The following is a 5,842-nucleotide window of genomic DNA, read 5'->3' on the forward strand; positions in this document are numbered from 1 at the left end:
CATTTGTAACAAGGTCCCAGATGACGTCAGTGCCGCTGATCAGCGGACCGCATTGTGAACAGCAAACCTCCAAATCATACGTACAAAGACACAGTAAAAGATTACCTGCCTGACGTTTGCTTTTAAGCCATGTGCTCTCCATTGAAAAAGGACCCGGTAAAACCATTTTTTTAAATTTTTGTCACTTACCGAAGAATATCACTCCTCTTGCGGTCTAGGTAGTGGGTGGCGGAGGCTGGCAGTCTGGGAAGCAGGAAGGACTGGGAATAACCGACTGGCACCTTCCGAGAAGCCGCCGGGGGTAACAGTCCAGTGAACAGACCAACAGGTGCACCTGGCCAGCCCGGGCGTGGTGGCTTGGCTCTGTGACCTTAGGCACAACACTCTTTCTCAGCAGCCAAAAGGAGGTGAGATTTTTGACCTTGTAGCCCATCGAGAAAGACTCACTTAGCATCAGTGAAGGCTTGCAAGATCTATGGAGGGAAGGTACTTCGGAAGAACAAATTTATGGTCTCTAATCGTCATTCCGTTTCAGGTATGGCAGGCAACCCCGTGTGACAGAAGCCTCTGCACAATGTACTGCTCTCTCGTGGATGGAAATAGCTCAATAAAGAACATTACAGCAGTCTGTGCAGGAAGGTAAATTGTGCTCCCTCTTCATAACCCTGCCTATGACTCGGGTGTCTACCATTTCAGGTGTTAATATGATGATTTTTCCACGTAGAGAAAGAAGAGCCTCCCTTCCGTTGTCTCCTCCTTCCAAGTATGGGCCACAGTGATGGTGATGTCCGTCTCAAACCTACAGGCTCTGGTTTGAAAGGAGCACGTTCTCTCATTTCTCTCTCTCTCTAAATCGGCAGTCTGGAGGAAAAGAATCAAAGTTCATCTTAGTAATGCTCTTTATTTGATCTAATGTTTCTAAAATAGCTTTTCAATACACAATTGATGTAAAAGTTACTAATGAGAAAATTTTCCTTTTTGGGGCGCTGTCTTTGAAATTTGGGATAGGTTACGCCTCAAATGGAATGCTACGTTTTTATGAAGCAAGACTTAATCCGTGTTTAGACTTCCTAAAGTTCACAGTTGGGAAAAAGGAGGTTCGCCCGTCCAAGTTGTTCCAAACCTACTTAAATTTGTTTCTAGTAACTGAGTTCAGGTTTTTAAATTTAAATGTCAACTACGGAATGAAATCTCATCGAAAAATCAGTTCCTTCGTCACCCTGGCCACATCTCAAGGGCTCGATAGGCCCCTGTGGCCAGCCAGTGACTATCCACATTGGACAGGGCAGGGCTAGGCACTCAGGTGAGGGCAGCCTTGAGGCTGGGATTCCGGAAGCCCTCCCTCCACCCCCACGGCTGGCAGCGTGTGCGTGCGTGTGTGCGTGTGTGCGGTCTGTTGATGGAGTAGCCTGAGAGCTGATGAGTCCTGTGAGCGTGATAGGAAGGCCTTGCCTCCATCAATACACATTATTTGTCCTCTACCATTCACAGCACTGTTTATGGTTCATCTGTCTTTCAGAACGACCCGCATTCCCCAGAGGGACCTTGCAGAGATCCAAACTGGGCGCCACTAGACTAAAACAGCATTGGATCCGCCCACGGCTCCACTTATCCATTCAACAAATATTTATGAAGCGAGTTTCTGTGCCTAGCCTCGCTAAGCCCCGGGACTGCTTCAGCCATGAGAAAGGACAAGGAGGTCACTGCCCTCGTGAAACCTAATGTCTCCTAGCGGTAGACCCTTAAATGGAATCTTACAAATAATAAGTTAATAATAATTTGATATCTATGAAGAGGGGCAGAGGTCCCCGTGAGATCCTTAGGGAACCTAGTCCAGTCTGGAGGTTCAGTAAATCTTCCTCCATAAAAATGACATTTCCGTTGGGACCGGAAGGGGTTACGCAGCGGAGAGCTGGGAGAGGGGGCCTGTTCTTGGCAGAGGAGACCATGTGCTGGAGAAAGCGCCGGAAGGTCAGGGTGGCTGGGGTGTGGTGAGTCAGAAAGGACGGAGAGATGAGTAAAAGCCCGATCTGAAGGGCCTGGAAGGCCTGGAGAAGGGACTCCGTCTTTGTCCTGAGAACAACTGGAAGACCAGCGGAAGGTTTTAAGAAGAATGATGTGCTCGGACTCGGGTCTCCCGTTTGGCTTTTACCAGATGACGTGTGGCCGCGGATCCTCCTTGGGATTTTCTGCGTACATTCAGCCCCAGGTGGCAAGGACTGTGGAAGCAAAAATGGCGCCCCCATTTCATTGTCCTGTTCACTGGAAGTGGACCCGCGGGCTCTCTGAGGAACAAGCAACCCATAAACATGCTGAGGACAAAGGCAGTCTGGTCTGATGGCTCCAAAGAACGAAACAGCAACACAAAACGCAACCAAGAAACCCAACAACAGCGACAAAAAACCCTGGGTGTTCCAGGTCAGACTTAAATCGGTTCCTCGAGGGCTAATTCTCACTACTGTTCCACTGTCATTAGTGGTACCACCGCTAATTACGATGACCACAGCTACTATTGACGAAGGGCTCATGGCCTGCCAGTTATATATAAACAAATAAATGTGTATACATAAGTGTTATAAACATATATACACACAAATATATATATGCACGTGTACAAAATAGACGTATACCCTGGTTCTAATCCGTGCAAGAAAAACCTGCCTGAAAGACGGATATTACTGTTCCCAATTCATCTGATGTCCAAGGAAAGGGAGTTTTACAACGTCCAGAGCGAAGTTGACGGTAAGGGTAGAGGCAGGTTTGGAACACATGTCTGTCTTCGAAGCCCTGACGTGTCCCCATCACCACACCGACCCCGGTAAGTAGAGGCCGGGCGAGCGTATGGGGCACAGTATGCATGGGCTTATGCAGAATTCACCCTGCTCTCTTCTTTTCTTTTTTGAAAAAAAAATTAAAAAAAAAATTTTTTTTTTAATGTTTATTTATTTTTGAGACAGAGAGAGACAGAGCATGAATGGGGGAGGGGCAGAGAGAGAGGGAGACACAGAATCGGAAGCAGGCTCCAGGCCCTGAGCCTTCAGCCCAGAGCCCGACATGGGGCTTGAACTCACGGACCATGAGATCGTGACCTGAGCTGAAGTCAGATGCTTAACCGACTGAGCCACCCAGGCGCCCCGAAAATTTTTTTATTTAAATTCTAGTCAGCATACAGTGCAGCCTTGGTTTCAGGAGTAGAATTTAGTGATTCAGCACTTACGTGCAACACCCAGTGCTCATTAGAACATGTGCCCTCCTCGACGCCCATCACCCATCTAGCCCATCCCCCTGCCCACCTCCCCTGCAGCAACCCTCAGTTTGTGCTCCGCACGTAAGAGTCTCTTATGGTTTGCCTCCCTCTCTGTTTCACCTAATTTTTCCTTCCCTTCCCCTGTGTTCATCTGATGTGTTTCTTAAATTCCACGTATGAGCGAAATCGTATGATATTTGTCTTTCTCTGACTGGCTGACTTCGCTTAGCATAATACCCCCTAGTTCCATCCACATTGCCAACGGCAACATTTCATTCTTTTTGATCACCGAGTAATACTCCATTCTCTCTCTCTCTCTCTCTCTCTACCACATCTTTATCCACTCATCCGTCGATGGACATTTGGGGTCCCTCTGTATTTTGGCCGCTGTTGCTAGTGCTGCTCTAAATATCAGCGTACATCTGTATTTTTGCATTCTTTGGATAAACACTTAGCAGTGCTTTTGCTGGGTCATAGGGTAGTTCTATCTTTAACTTTGCGAGGAACCTCCACACTCTTCCTCAGAGTGGCTGCACCGGTCTGCATTTGCAGCCACGACATTGCTCACTGCTGTGACAAGCCAAGGGCTCAGTATCCGGTTTGGATATTTGAGAGTTACTGAAACTCTGGATAGACTCGCCCTCAGAATGTTCCTTGCAGCACATCTGCTTCTGTTGGCTTGAGCCGGGCTCCCTTCCTGTAGCTTTCTTTGCAGGAGCCCTGCAGTCCCCGCACCCGGGCACGGCCTCCTTCCTCTGCCGGCGTGTGTTTGTGGGCAGTGTTTCCTGACACAGGGTAGATACGTGTTCTGGGCACTAAGGCACGGCAGGTGGACCTGAAGGAAAGGCCCAAGCACAGAAAATGCCGCGTGCGCTTGTAAAACACCCACCCGTCAGGCACGCAGAATGCTAGGCCCTTCCATCCATTAACTTCTAACGTTGCTCTTGGAGGGAGGGAGGGGCCTCTCCTACCCCACAAAAGGAAACGAGCTGGATCCAACAGTCAAGGGCATAAATCAAGAGGCTTGTTCGAATTTCATCCATCCCACAAAACTTTATTAAGCGCCTGGTGTGGGCCGGGCGTGGATCGGGGCAACGGCCCTGGGATACAGCAAAAAATCTAAACGGATTAAAAGCAAAGAAGCCATTAAGAGAGCAGATCTTAAGCGCTCTTCCCGTGAAAAAGAAGTGGTAACTATGTGACAGGGTGGAGGCGTTAGCTCCTACCGCTGGTGGTCATCGTTTTGTAACACGTAAGTGGATCAAGTCAACAGGTTGCCCATCTTAAACTTCCACGATGTTACAAATCAATTACATCTCAACCAAGCCGGTCAAAAACCAAACAAGCAAATAAGCGACGGCCGCCAGCAGCAGCAAAGAACTCTCCGGAAATGCAGCTTTTATATTCTGGTGGGAGGTGACAGGCGATAAACAGAATAAGATGTAACATACATGGCATGTTTGAATGTGGCCAAAAATAAGGCAGGAAAGGAGAGGGAAGCGTCAGGGACGCCTCACCCAGAGGGTGGCCCTGGAGCAGAGACCTGAAGGAGGTGAGGTGGACGGATGATGCAGAAGTCTAGGGAGAGATGGTTTCAGGCAGAGAAATCAGCAAGTGCAAAGGTCCTGAGGCAGGAGGGTGCCTAGAGCGTTCGACAAGTAGCAAGGAGACCACTGTGGCTGGAGCTACGTGCAGTAGCAGAAGGGGTTGGACAGATAACTGGAGGCTCACAGGGCCTTATAGTCACTGTAAGACCTTTGGCTCTTTCCCTGCATGACGTGCAAAGCCACTGGGGATATCCGAGCAGAGGAGCAGCATTTTTCAGGACCAGCAGAGTGGAAAGCAGATTGTGCAAATGCAAACGCAAGGTACAGGAGGAGGATGAACCAGCCAGGAGGCCACGGCGATCATGCATGTGACTGACACAGAAGCTCAGACAAGCCGGGAGCAGGGACGTGGCGAGAAGCGGTTGACTCCTGCGTGTGTTCTGAGGAAGAGCCAAACGGCTTTGCCGGCGGATTTGGTAAAGACAGTGAATTATCTGAAGTCATTTTTTTCTCCCTACCCACAAGTTCTTTTCTCCATTTTCAGGTCTAGAGAGGAAGCTTGTTTGTTTCTTACCTTTGGTGAGATACCTCTCACATTCTTTTAAGTAATGTTTTAATTTTTGAAAGTATGCAAGTAAACCATCATTTTATTCTTCTCGTAAAAAAATCATATAGTGTAAAATGACAACATCCGTGTGTTCCTCCCCAGTCCTCTTTTTCCAAGAAAGAGATCATCCCTATTGGGATGGACTTTTTCTGTGCATTTACATGCATGCACATTTATTGTTTCATTCTCTTATGAAAACGCGATCATACTGTTTACAACGATTTGTGCTCAGTGAGTCTTTTTTTTCCCCAATATATGAAATTTATTGTCAAATTGGTTTCCATACAACACCCAGTGCTCATCCCAAGAGGTGCCCTCCTCAATACCCATCACCCACCCTCCCCTCCTTCCCACCCCCCATCAACCCTCAGTTTGTTCTCAGTTTTTAAGGGTCTCTTATGCTTTGGCTCTCTCCCACTCTAACCTCTTTTTTTTTTTTTC

At 48.0% G+C, this 5,842-nt stretch overlaps 1 long non-coding RNA gene across 1 annotated transcript; it reads left to right on the top strand.

Annotated features, from left to right (window-relative positions):
* The first annotated feature begins 226 nt into the window (after positions 1-226).
* LOC122231953 lies at positions 227-2,883 on the top strand. The gene is made up of 3 exons (XR_006209265.1): positions 227-407; positions 536-639; positions 1,520-2,883. It is a non-coding gene; the product is annotated as an uncharacterized LOC122231953 (long non-coding RNA).
* The last annotated feature ends 2,959 nt before the right edge of the window (positions 2,884-5,842 follow it).

The sequence above is a fragment of the Panthera tigris genome, chromosome D2 (assembly GCF_018350195.1).
Source record: "Panthera tigris isolate Pti1 chromosome D2, P.tigris_Pti1_mat1.1, whole genome shotgun sequence".
In the NCBI taxonomy this organism is placed as follows: Eukaryota; Metazoa; Chordata; class Mammalia; order Carnivora; family Felidae; genus Panthera; species Panthera tigris.